This window comes from Anoplophora glabripennis, unplaced genomic scaffold, assembly GCF_000390285.2.
Source record: "Anoplophora glabripennis isolate ALB-LARVAE unplaced genomic scaffold, Agla_2.0 scaffold382, whole genome shotgun sequence".
Lineage (NCBI taxonomy): Eukaryota > Metazoa > Arthropoda > Insecta > Coleoptera > Cerambycidae > Anoplophora > Anoplophora glabripennis.
The window spans coordinates 80,871-95,913 of record NW_019416573.1 but is presented as its reverse complement, the minus strand read 5'-3'; positions in this window follow the sequence as shown (position 1 = coordinate 95,913).

Below are 15,043 nucleotides of genomic sequence, written 5' to 3'. Positions count from 1 at the left end.
TGAACAATTGCAAAATATACCGTTCGTAATACATTACTTGAGAGGAAACGTCCCAACTGCCTCAGACAGAATATTTGAGATGACAACTTTGAGCTAAGGTGATGTACGTGAGATGACCATTCCAATCTACTATCAAGTGTTATACCAAGAACTTTGCAATCAGATTTATGAAGGCATTTGTCGGTGCTAAATGTAATATTTTGGGTTTTGGACTCATTGAGTTTTAATTTGTTTGAACAAAACCAATTTTTAGCAAGTTGTAGACTGCCCAAACTTAAGTCGTTACCTTTTGTAATTAGCGTAGTGTCATCTGCAAATATAAAACAGGAGGCGTCCCCCACACAGTAAGGCAAGTCATTTATATATAAAAGAAACAAAATGGGTCCCAGGACAGAACCCTGGGGAACACCATTTTGAACGGGGAGCAAGCTAGAGTCATAACCATTTAAACATACATACTGTTGCCTGTTGGTCAGGTAGGAAGTAAGTAATTCAAGCATACCATCTCTGATCCCGTAATATTCCAACTTAAGTAACAAAATGTCTACGTTAACACAATCAAAAGCTTTTGAGAGGTCACACATCGAAGCATTCGATTGGACACCCTCATCAAAACCCTGTACTATAGCATCAATCATTGCCAATAATGCTTTAAGAGTAGATCTACCATTTCTGAAACCAAATTGGGAATCCGAGAAAATATGCTTACTTTCACAGTAACTAACTAATCTATGTTTTATGATTAACTCAAAAAGTTTACTAATAACAGGTACAGTAGCTATAGGCCTAAAGTTATCTGGACAATTCCTGTCGCCTTTTTTATGCAAGGGGAGGATTTTAGAAATTTTAAATGACTCCGGCCATACTCCTTCGTTGACACATTTATTAAATAGTACGGTCAGGGGTTCAATTAACGATTCCAGAGATGCCTTAATCATAAAACTATTTAAACAATAGTAGTCTAGACTAGCTGAATCTTTTAAATTAGATATTGCATCCTTTACTTCACGGTCAGTGATAGAAAGCATAAAAAAAGAAAAAGGCGGTTTTGGAGCCTTAGATAAAAAATGTCTTGGATCAATAACAGTATCATCAATTGATTGAAGAATTAAGTTGCAAATATTAGAAAAATACACATTGAAATCATCAGAAGATATAACATTTGAACTAAGAACTGATCTATCAGTTTTTCTTTCATTATTTACTATGTTCCATATTGTTTTAACTTTATTATTAGAATTACAAATATCATTACAGTAAGTATTACGTTTTTCATATTTTAAAGCTTTTTTATATGTTTTTCTGATATCACAGTATGTCGTCCAAGTATCAACCGATTTTTCATTGTCAAAAACAGCCCTAGCATGATATAATTCACGACGCAACTCACGGAGTCTGTCATTGAACCATCTGATTCCCTTCGACCTAGTTTGTACAGATTTCAAAGGGAAAACAGTATCTGCAATATTACATAAAGTGTCTAAAATAATATTAGCGCTATCAGAACAGTTATAATTAAAAATGTTATGGTCCCATTTTATTTCACCCACCTTTCTCGCAAATACATAAATATTATTTCTAGAGATAATTCTAGTTTTACCAGAAGTATTGCTAGTGCTTTCCGTACCTGTATGAACGTTAACGAAAATTCCAAGATGATCTGCCAAATGGGGGTTACATGTACCAAAAGTTAATCTATCGGATTCAAAATTTGTCATAATATTGTCCAAACAGGAACTGCTACCCGCAACAATTCTAGTAGGTTCCTTAATTAGGTATGAAATTCCAAACATAGATAAAGTATTACATATATCTCTGCTATGCATAGTACTGGCATCAAGGTCCAAGTTTATATCTCCCAGTATTATTATATGTCTATATTTGCATAACAAACAATCTATAAGTTTTTCAAAGCAGCGTTTAAACAAAATTATATCCCCTGACGTAGATGATCTGTATAGACTTACGATTACAGTATTTTTATTGACAATCTCCGCAGCACAAAACTCTGCATGAACAGAGAGGCAAAAGTCTTCAACATTTACAGATTTAAGAAAAACATTGGAATTGGAAAAAATTGCCACTCCACCATGTTGGTTCTTATTAGGACGACAATAACAGGAGATTAGTTCATATTTTTTTATGTTGATACTTGATAAATGATTTTTATGCAACCAATGTTCTGAAATACAGAGAATATCAAATGAGTTTTCATATAAAAATAAATCTAACTCATCAATTTTATTAACTAAACTTTGGACATTAATACCAAGAATAGAAAAGGAGTGCCTACTAATTTTGCTTTCTTGGAACCGTGGAAATTCGGGATCTTCTCGACGGAAAAAACCAGTTCACTAAAATATCCTTCGGCCAGATTTCTTGATTCAGGATGAGTTGAGCTTCAGACGTAGGTACAGATACTTTAAAAGATGAGTAATTGCTGGGGCTCCTTGATGATAACCCCATAACTTTCACTCCAGGTACAAATTGTTTTAAGTAATCCACAAGGATATTTTCAGTAACTGATGGATCAAGGTTTGTTACGTGCAAATGTCGAAGAGCAACGGCTGGAGCTGCAGCTTTCAGAGGACAGTTTTCAGTGTCAGACAAATTGCCTACTAAAATACTTCTTGGTTTAGGTTTCGGCGTACTTCCTTTTAAGCGAGTAGGATCATCTCTTTTATCTTCAACATCATTAGTCAAATTTATAATATTATCGCACACACGATTGGCAAGAGCATTATGTACTGCTATTATACAGAAAACGCATCAAAGAAATATCACGACAAATCTCCAACGAATCAAAATTGAATCTATTTAGTAAATCTGGATGACTGCATCCTCGAGGGGGATAAAAACCATCTTCATGAAAACAAAGAAATTTTAGAAACTGCTGTTGAACAGATTCCAATCTGTGACGATGAACTTCGTAGATAGGGTACCATATAATGCAACCATATTCAAGTTTAGACCTAACGAGGGTACAAAATAGAGATTTGAGCGTTCGACTATTAGAAAAGTCCCTGCAATTCCTTTACAGAAAACCGTATGTTTCAAAGGCACTAGATACTATATTATTAATGTGTTCAGAAAAAGTAAACTTACTGTCAAAAGTTATTCCAAGATCTTTATAGCACCCAACTCATCAATCATGACTAATAAAATTCGTTTTACGTGTATAAGTCATGCTCTTACATATTGAGATATTGAGATTGGGACCATTTAAGTTACACCACGTCGTCATGTGATCAGCAAAAAGCAAACGTTTACAAGAAACCATATCCGGAAGATCGTTAATAAAGAACAAAAACAATAGCGGCCCCAAGTTAGAACCCTGGGGCACACCCGACGTTGGAAAAAATGGATCGAAAGAAAAGTTTTGATATCTGACCATAACTTGTCTGTCTGACAAGTAAGATGAAAATAGTTTCAATAAGGCATTAGAAAAACCAAACCTTTCTAATTTTAATAACAGAACATTGTGATCTATTTGATCAAAGGCTTCTTGAAAATCAGTAAAAATTACGTCAACTTGCCCACTACTATCCATGACTGAGATATACTGAGAAAAAACAGCAAGATTAGAGACAGTAGATTTTCTTCTCATAAATCCATGATTAAAATAATTTTATAAATCTAACGAAAGCGCATAATTTATTGAATAATAACAAAACTATCCTATGTGTCGTATCCATAACAACATACACTGATATTTATTTATATAAAAGTCAACTCCTTGCCAGAGAACTTTTTAATAATGTTGACACTAGCACAACGAATCTATTTAGTTAAATCTTACGGTGAAATATCGTACAAATTTGCAATTGAACTTTTCAATAGAAAATATCCCGAGGTGTACGTTTCAGTGAACTGTATTCGAGAGTTGATTTTAAAGTTCGATAAAACTGGGGATGTGAAAGATATAAAAAAATTGAAACGGATTCATGATGAAAATGATGCTGCTACATTGTTTGCAATTGATTCGGTAAGAAATGAACCCAAGAAATCACTAAGAAAAAGATCACTAGATTTAAACTTAAGAAAAGCCATTTGCAGAGAATTCTGAAAGATAATAAAATACATCTCTTCAAACCAGTAAGATTACATAAGCTTGAAGGAGATGATGCCTTTCGTTTAATTTTGTATGTTAATTGGGGAACAAATTATGTTAGATAAATTTTTCTACAGAAGGATTTTTTTCGGACGAGTCAACATTTAGTACGAATAGAGTTGTTAGTTACCAAAATCATAGGCACTGGTCGGAAGATAATCCAAATTTCCGTATTATAAATAAACGTTAACGATATAAAAAAGTAAATATTTGGTGTGTGATACGTTATAAAAAAATTACACAGCCCCACAAAAAAAAGGGATCGGATCTGGTATTCAGACCCATGTATTTCCATGTATTTTTTCCACGTCATTTACGATCGACGAATGTTATAAAAAAAATCAAATTATTCTACCAGCTCACTAGACGTATTATTTTTCACTCGTTTAATTCCAATTTATCAGCATAGTCAGACAAGCTGGTCCAATTTCATTCAAAAACAGAAAATATATCAAAATGCTTCTTAAAAACGCCATTTTCATGGCATAATTCGTGTTGCAGAGTTCTGGATACATCTTTTTATCCACCCACCCATTTATGAATTCATACATCTTTTTATTCAGTCGTTCATGCATGAATACGTATATTTATTCATCCACCTGTACCACCTATAAAACCCACCTATCACCCATCTATCCATCTACTTTTTGTACTGAGATATGAGATAACAGAAGATTGAGAATGCAATAAAACTTGTAGAATATTCTAATTTCTAAACAAAAGAAAACGATATCTACAAATCATTCTTATTTTTGTTGCTATAACGTGTTCTCTTTTCTTCAACAACCAACAAAAATCGGCCATCATGTTTTCATCCCATCTTCCTTGTTATCTCTGTTTTAAAACCTTCATACCCTGATGAAATCGTTCGCCTTGTTCTTCGCTATAATCTCCAAGATTTTCAGGAAACAAATCCAGATGTGAATGAAGGAAGTGGAACCTGTAGTTCATCAAACATCCCAGATCTTGGAAGTCATTTTGATCTATTCTCTGTTTTTGAATGAAATTGGACCAGCTTGTCTGACTATGATGATAAATTGGAATTAAACGAGTGAAAAATCATACGTTTAGTGAGCTGGTAGAATAATTTGATTTTTTATAACTCTCGTCGATCGTAAATGACGTTTTTTTGTGAATTTTGACCAGGTTTTTTAATTTTCCCGAAAATCTGAAGGCAGAAATACATGGGTCTAAATACCAGATCCGATCCTTTTTTTGTGGGGTTATGTTATTGGACCATATTTTTTCGAGACAAACGTAAATCAGAATAGTTACATAGAGATGTTAGAAAACTTTTCTGCTGCCTGCTTGCCTGCTCTGGATGATATTTTACAGGACAGAAGAAATCTGTATTTTCATCTATGTAAGAAACTGGTTAGATCAGTTAGATCATCATTTCTTCAATAAATGGATATGACAGTTTGGTCCTATAAGATGGCCTGCGCGCTTCTCAGACACGCCTACTCTTGATTTCTTTTTATATGCAAAATAAGGAAAAATATAAGTATAGTTAGGTCCATCCGGGGACACACTGTATTTGTAATAAAATGGAAGACACATATTTCCCACAACTTTTACCCAAGCCTCTTTTTAATAATAAAACAATATTTACAAATCATATTATACCTATTTCATATTAGTAGACTTACATACCATGAATGACTGTCACATAATTAAAAAAAAATGTTATTACTTTCAGTAATTGGACTTACAATGCAGTTTGTTCTAGAAGCTACGCTATGCGTTATGTAATCAGTTTTAACTAGATCGTATAAATCACTGTCAACTTGCAGCAGATAGTAAATTTGCGTATATTCTAATTGGTTTATTAGCCGCATACGCGGAACGGCGAAAAGGTTCCTCTAAATGAGCAACAACAGCAATTGTATTCGAATCGATAGCTCTTTATGTTCGGCATAAAACCGAAGTTCCCGTAGAAACATCACTGAATCCATATTCTTTTTTCAATACGCACACAAAACTTAACAATGGACCAAATTCTTTTGAGATGATATATGCTCTAATTCCTGTGGCTTGGTGGTTTATTAAGTAACATATGGGTACTAATTAATTGTAAATGACATAAAAAAACAGAACATCCAGTAATTGATTTTTTTTTCAATTATTTTTGTCATACATATTCAGAAGCTTGATAATTCGTTAAAATTTCACACTAACCTGGTAAACAGAATTATGAATTAAGGTTAACAATGTGTGGATTCATCCCAGGGTGTTATACATTAATTAATGTGTATAAGCTTGGCATGAGGTGATTAATATCCTGTTGCTATGTCTCAGCTCATATCCCAATGACAACGTGAGGTCAAAGAGGGATTTGGTGAATTTGACTGCCTCCTAATGTTCCACACATAGTCGATAGGGAAATATCTGAAGGTGTTGGTAGCCATGGCAAGATATTAATTGCAACTTGATCAAGGTAGCTCACTATTACTTTTGGATTTGAAAATGCCCTAATATAGAATAGAGGTTCCAAATTCTTTTGGATGACCTATCTGTTACCTTTTACCTCTAATCAAAACTAGCAAACTTTTGTGAAGGACATGCTTTTGCACAGCAAAATCTGGATTACATCATTCACCATGTCGTCCTGGCATTATCATCCAACCATCATACATACCTAAACAAATGCAGAATTCTTCGCTGACTACCATTAAATAAAGTTGATTATATCAATGCTCTGAAGTGAGGTGTAGCACCAAATAAGAGAGAGAGAATCGATTATAAAAGTTTGATGTAGAAGAGAATGTAACACTCGTAATATGGATCTCAACAGCACAAGGACATACTACTTGACTCAAAATTTGCGCACATGGAAGCGAAAATTTTGCTTCCATAATGTCATTAACCCTCAAAAAACTGTTATTGTTTTTCTAAGATAATTATGTCGGTTTTTATTTATTTTATTTTATTTAGACTTAGAACATGCAATATTTTTTATAATAAAGTAAATGCAAAAGAAGGAAGGAATGTTTAAGGTGTTTTTTGTAGAAACTTATATGTTTTAGATAAAAAATAAGCCATATTCATATTTAATTACATCAAAAACCGTCCTATAGAATGTTCCATTGAAATATTTATAAATGTGGCTAAGTTACCTAAAATATGAAACAAAATAAATGAAGCAAGCAAAATTGTACACAGGCAACTTGATCCAAATCGGTTTATTTTGACCCAAAGAAGCCACCCTTGAGGTACAGTTCATTCGTTTCCTAAGACTCTGTGCTTGAACGGTTTGAGAATAATATTAGAAATTCAAAAGGTATCAAAATTACTTGAGCACCCAAGAAGCTATTCCAATAATCTGAAACCCTTTAAAAAATTGGAATCATATATTTGTCTAACATGGTGTGTATTAAAAACAAAATTATTGGCGACAGTAATCACATATACAAATATTCTTTTCTCGCACAGAAAATTCATAACGCGGGCATTAGTTAAAATGAATACATATTTGTACTATATAATTTGCATAATTTTAAATATCTGTTGACCTATAAAAAGGAGTCCGCTTTCATATCATTTAGAAGTTCCATATTAACGACATCTTATATTAAAATACATTGTTGTATACCATATTTATTGTTAATATACAGGGTGTCCGCAAATTTCACCGACAATGTTTGACTGCATATTCACGACGATAAATAAATACGATTTACGAAAAAAAAAAGTTAAATAAAAACTTTTTGGTTTTTGAGTTACGGGTCTTCGAAGTTGTCAAAATTAAAACTAATTTAATTAATAACTTCATAGCCCTTTCACCGATCGCGTTAAAATTTGGCACATTTATTTGGACTATTATGACGTATTATTTCTTAAAGCTTTAGTCAGATCGACATACTAGGTGATAGTTGCTCTGTCTACCTTTTAGCGGTCAAAACTTTTACACTGGTCGTATTTTTTAAAACGGGCGCAACATTGAAAAGATCGTTTTATTTAAAAAAAATATTGTCTCTTGAGAAAATCGCCAACAGAAAGCCATTCTTGAGAAAAATTATGAAAAATGTTTCGGTTTGCGTAGCAATGTCGCAGATTTAAAACTTTGAGTTCAGAGAAAACAAGTTGATTGGTGTGGCTATCAGATAATGTCATTATTGTCGTGTTTTAGGCTACTGACTATGTACTTTAAATAGGAACTACAACGTAACAGAAATTTTATTGTTTGATATGTTCAATTGACCCCAAAAAAAATGATAAAACCGCGGAGTGCTGCCTTTTAAAGGGGTGCGTTTTTGAGAATGAAGTAAAAGGTGGTATTTTCAGTTTTTTGAGTTTTACTCGAAATGCATTTTTTCTATATAGTTGTCAACAGAAAAGTTGTAGCTTATTGATTTTCCAATCGAAATGAGACCTTTTGAAGTCAAAAAAATTATTTTTAACAAAAATATGCCCAAAACACTAGTAAAAAACCCGAAAATATGCGTTTTTTTCTTTTTGGTTTTTGGCCCACAACTTTTTTCTAAGAGAAGTTAAGTATATGCATTGCTTCACAGAAAAAAAAGTTAATGTTTTTTCCTTTAAAATAAGGCTTTATAGAAGTACCTACGACTAATAGAAACCGAGATACATTGGATCAAAGTTGGCTACTTTTTGTATTTTTGGCCAATTTTTGTCCTTTTTTGACGATTTTCGTCTTTTAACTTTTTTTTCTCTGTTAATTTAGGTATATGTAATGCCATATTCAAATGAAAGCTGGTTTCAAGACCTTTAAAATGGTGTCTGGTAGAAGTTTATACAATTAAAATCTACCGAGATATGTCAATTTAACCAACGATACTTTTTCTTATTTTTATAACATTTTTGTTACTTTCGGTATTATTTTGTCTAATAAATTTATTTTTGTGAATGTGAAAGTTAAAATAAGTTTCTAGGTGATTGTATATTATTATTTATTTATTTAAACAACAGTTATATATCTTATAAATTTTCAGTTCTATTTAGTATATTTTCAATACTAATATCAATTTCGTCGTCATCATTTTCATCAATGCCCTCTTCAGAAAAATCAGGCTCATAAGCATTCACACAATTTATTCCAATACATTCTTTAATACATTTACAGGCTATTTTTTCAAGTAAATTTTCAGATGCAGGAGATTTATTATTAAAAATGAGGACTAACCCATTTATGGAATTTTTCCAACCCTAATCAAGAGGATTTAAAGTACAACCATTCCACTGTTGCATCTGAAAATATACTCTGAACCCATGATGTTTGAGAGCATCAGTTGTTGAAGGCAATCGTTATAAGGTAAATTTTGCACTTGTTGAATACTTTTGAAATAATTTATATCGACAAGTTTTTAGGCCGTCAATTTTTTAACTATACATTATAGTTACAATGCATGCAGATGCAGCAGTTATATCCTCAACACTAGCACTTTCAAGTAAAAATACATCGTGGTAATTTTTTAATTTTGAAAAATTCTTATTTACAAAATTGAAAAAATTTTTTGTAATTGTAATTATTTAATTAAAAGTACAAAAGTAATTAAAAGAATTCAAAATTTTACAAGATAAATATGATTAATTGTTGTTTAAATGAATAAATAATAGTATTCAATCACCTAGAAACTTATTTTAACTTTCACATTCACAAAAATAAATTTATTAGACAAAATAATACCGAAAGTAATAAAAATTTTATAAAAAGAAAAAGTATCGTTGGTTAAATTGACATATCTCGGTTGATTTTAATTGTACAAACTTCTACCAGGCATCATTTTTGAGGTCTTGAAACCAGCTTTCATTTGAATATGGCATTACATATACCTAAATTAACTCAGAAAAAAGTTATAAGTCGAAAATCATCAAAGAAGGGCAAAAATTGGCCAAAAATACAAAAAGTAGCCAACTTTGATCCAATGTATCTCGTTTCTATTAGTCGTAGTTACTTCTATAAAGGCTTATTTTAAAGGAAAAGACATTAACTTTTTTTCTGTAAAGCAATGCCTATACCTAACTCCTCTCAGAAAACTTTGGGCAACTTTTTGTTAAAAAATTTTTTTGACTTCAAAAGGTCTCATTTCGATTGGAAATTCAATTTGCTACAACTTTTCAGTTGACAACTATAGTAAAAAAATGCATAGTTTTCGAGTAAAACTCAAAAAACTGAAAATACCACCTTTTTACTTCGTTCTCAAAAACGCACCCCTTTAAAAGGTAGCACTCCGCGGTTTTATCATTTTTTAGGGTCAACTGAACATGTCAAACAAAATTTCTGTTACGTTGTAGTTCCTTTGTACCCTCTTTTTTTGGCATAGTCAATAGCTTATTTCTTTAGGATTCTCATCACTCCACAAAGTATGAAAATTTACATCTCCGTTCCTTGTAAAACAAGATTTGTCGGTATAAACAATTTTTGAAGCATATTTTATCTTCTGCGAAGCCATTCACCATCCAGCGGCAAAATTGTAAACATGCGTTGGGACCCAAATTTTCAAGTTCTTGAGCATGAGTTAAATGAAATGGCCGAAGAAGTTGTCGCTTTTTTAAAGTTTTGTGAACATTAGTTTTAAATACATTTAATTGTCTTACACTGCGGACACTTCATAATGTGCGTGTGCGGAGTGATGAGAATCCTGAAGACACGTGGACATTACCTGATAGCCACAGCAATCAACGTTTTGTTTTCATCGCCTACTGAACTCAAAGTTTTAAATCCGTGACACTGCTAGGCAAACCGAAACGTACAGACCTGCAAATAATGCCATTTTTCACAAGAATGGCTCTCTACGCGATTTTCTCAAAAGACAATATTTTTTTTAAATAAAACGATATTTTCAATGTTGTTGCCCGTTTTAAAAAAATACGACCACTGTAAAAGTTTTGACCGCTAAAAGGGAGAGGTAACCGAAGAAAACTATCACCCAGTGTATCCATTTGACTAAAGCTTTAAGAAATAATACGCCATAATAGTTCAAATAAATGTGTCAAATTTTAAAGCGATTGGTAAGAGGGTTATGAAGTTATTAATTAAATTAGTTTTATTTTTGACAACTTTGAAGACCTGTAACTCAAAAACCAAAATTTTTTTATTTAAGTTTTTTTCGTAGATCGTATTTATTTATCGTCGTGAATATGCAGTCAAACGTTGTCGGTGAAATTTGCGGATACTCTGTATTAAATGCAAATCGATATTGGCGATGTACCTAATTCAATACAAGTCGGAGAATATAGACCGTAGAGAAGTTACAAACTTATAGTTTTCTTCTTATTCATGTAACTTTAATTCGTAAGATTTAGGTATAAAAAGTTTTATTTAGTGATAACCCAATTTTTAGTTACTTAACACTTATATATTTTTCTGTATTGAGGGCACTGTAAACCCACGTGCAGACAACAACTTCGTATCGTGTCCCGAATAAAATATAAAAACGAATATTATTCGAAAGCTCAAAGTTTTCATCTTTACAGACCACCTCCCTACATATATTTTCGTTCTTAAAAAGATTGGTGTTGACGCCCTTGTTCAAATACATTGAATAATATTCGATTGTCCGATTTAGTTCAAAACAGCATAAAAGACGTTTATAACACAGCACACCAATAAATCATGATTTTGAAAGTTAGTAATGCAATGATCTTGAATTTTAGCTCTTTAAATTTCATACAACTAACCGTTTAGTAGATTGTGAATAAATTTAAAAATTTTTCTCGGTAAATAGTTAATAAAATATGAAAATATGGTGTGCATGTAACTCTTCATCAGCCAATATCGGTTGGCCTGAGAGATTTCGATTTCGATCCCTTTTTTGTTTAAAACTGATAAGGAAACAAACGCACTAATACGAAACGTCAATGTATAGGGTAGCAAAAAAATTGGGGCCAAATAAAAAACATCCTGTACATACTATATCGAAAACTAAGCAATTGTGAACAAAGTCTTATTTTCATTTCAAAAATACGCCCTTAAATTATTTTTACTGCATTTTAAATCACTTTGTATATTTATTCCATTTGTTACCTAACATATTTTTAAAATCACATTAGTATCGATTTTCTTGTTTATTCCAAACACATTCAAAATCAAATTTGGCACAATAATCATATAAATACAAATTTTTAAGTAGACAGGTATCATATGTCTAATTCAAACATATCACTACTGAAATAAAAGGATTAAATGTTATTTTTATACGTATTTAAGTAAGGCAATTTATCATCGACATCGGAAACATAACTTTAGCTTCAATAAATCTGTGGCAGGCAGCCAGATTCACTTTCGTCACTTTTCATAGAGATAATATGATTCCATGGCATACAACAAAATCCATAAATTGTGTTTCACAGCATTTTATTACTTGCAGACTCATTTTACTCTGTAGTTAAATTATTCATATACAGTGTGTATCAGCCAAATGAAATAAATTCAATAATAAATAAATGGGGGCGTGTTTGAAAAAACGCTCGGACACGTCGATTGGTATTTTTAGTTGCGCATTTTCTTCAACAAAACCTTTTTATACAGGATGTGTCATGTAACAGTGGTCAATACCAACTTTCTTATTTTAAAAGCAACACCCTGTATATTATTAAATTCTTGGATTCTTCAGAAACTTCTAGATATATTTCATGTAAAATGTCCTATACCTATCTTCAACTGTTTCGGAAATATTAAGTGTTTTCAGATTTATTGCAGAAATTAACATTAAAAATAGAAAATTATTTGATTACAGAAATTCACTACAACACACTCAATACTTATTTCCCATTTAGCTCTTGATAATGAGAAAGTAAGTAAAAACATGTGACATTGTACATGAAATATGTCTAGAAATCTCTGAAGAATCTAAAAATTGAATAATATACAGGGTGTTGCATTTAAAATAAGAAAGTTGGTATTGACCACTGTTACATGACACACCCTGTGTAAAAATTAAAAATACCAATCGACGCGTCCGAGCGTTTTTTCGAACACGCCCAAATTTATGTATTATTGAATTTGTTCCATTTGGCTGATAAGCACTTTATGTAATCTGAAAGTCTAAATTGGCCAATTTAGAAAGTAGTTTAAAATTTTCCACTATCACAACCGAAAAGTCATTTATCATAGTAAAGAAATAATTTTAAAAAAATTCAAATTCTATTCAATATAATAAAAAGGATTCTAATTGATTCTTTCCAGAAATGATGGGTTTTTCAGTCATATGATAAAGACTTGATAAACTTATCAATTTTGATTTTTAAATGCCTTTTTTTATAATATTGCAAGATAACTTTAATCATTTTATCTGAAACTTGAGAAAAAAGTGTAATTATAACATTAATTTAACTTTGAATTTGAACAACTTTTGTACGAGTAGGTTTATCAAAAAATGATAAGGGACATTTTTGTAGAATGTTCAATTCCCTAAAGGGCTTAGTCTTAAATGAAAAGATATAAAAACACAGGAGTGGTATTACGTTTAGAAAAATTATTTTCTCGAATGAAATATTTGCCAAGAATGTTTCAGGAATTGTCTCATTTGCTAATAACTTTATAACAAAAAAGATATCGAACCCTTTTTGGCGTCAAAATTTAGCCATTTTTATGCTCTTCAAATTAAACAATAAAAAGTTTTATCCTGCTATTTCACTTTTTTAAGAAAACGTGAAACAACCTAAACCTGGATAAATAGTGCCAATAAATAAAAAACACTTTCTTTAGAAATTTCAAACTTATACTACATTCATCAATTTTTTGTGCTGAATTCATTTATGTAGAGAAAACTATAGCATTGCGTTTAAAATTTTTGAGAAAAATCCATAAAACGGCATTCTTTTGGAATAACGCCATCTATAGGTTTCCATATTGAGGTAAATGACATTAGGCATTCACCACGAGATAAAGCATGAAAAAACGAGTCAATCCTTAAAAAAATGCACTTTTCGGATCAGACATTAAGGGCTTCCCCCGCCCTTTCTATCGAGAGTTAGAACAAAATGCTAGTAACAAAAGTTATACGCAATGAATCCGGCTATCCATATTTGTACTATTTATTGTACCTGAATAAGAAATACTTCTAAGAAATATTCAACTCTGTTTTGGTATGTAGATTGCGCCCCTAGTGGCCGAGCTACAAACTTCAAAACTATTTCCAGCGATTTCTCTTGGTCGATTTATTAATCAAAATTTTTTCCCGAAGATCTATGGTGTGCACTTTCTCTTATATCGTATCTCGTCGACACCCTGTATAGTAAAATATATGTACATATTTAATTTAATTCCAAATTTAGCAAGCAAATTTAGTTCAATAAGACTAGAATATGCTGAAACATTTGGTTCTCCATAGCTTAATAATTGAAGTAGTTAACTGAAATTTTTTTCTGGGATACTTTTTTACCATAAATAAAGCTACCCTTGAGACGTGACCCGTTCGTTTTCGGACACCCCGTATATTAGAACAGATTATTGTTCGTACTCATCCCATAAATCTTTAAACAGATTTCGTAAATCTCCCCTAAGCTTTAATTTATCACTTCTAAAGTGAAATATTACTAAATGGTTTTTCCTCAATTCTCAATTAATTCGTGTAATCGGTAGGGTAACTTATCATCGAATGAACATTGATAATATAACTTTATACCCAGCAGATGTACGGCAGTCAGCCGTATCAATTTTATCTGCTTTCGCCACAAAATCAAAATCTGCGAAATTTATTAATGGTGATTTAAAGGGCAGGTTCAAAATTAATTTTGGTTAGATAAGCAGATTCGTTTAATTGGGTTGTAATGTAATCAATCTGAAATAATATCACGTGCCCGTAAAATGCATGTACTGGGTGTTTTGAAGAAGGTGCCGTGAATTATGTTTTCTGTACTGCATGTCGATTAATGTAAAAGTTAATTTTACACAAAAAAGGTGTTCTTGCAACTGACTGTCAAAGTCAACAGTGGTTAGACAAAATATGCCATAAATTCAGGATCTAG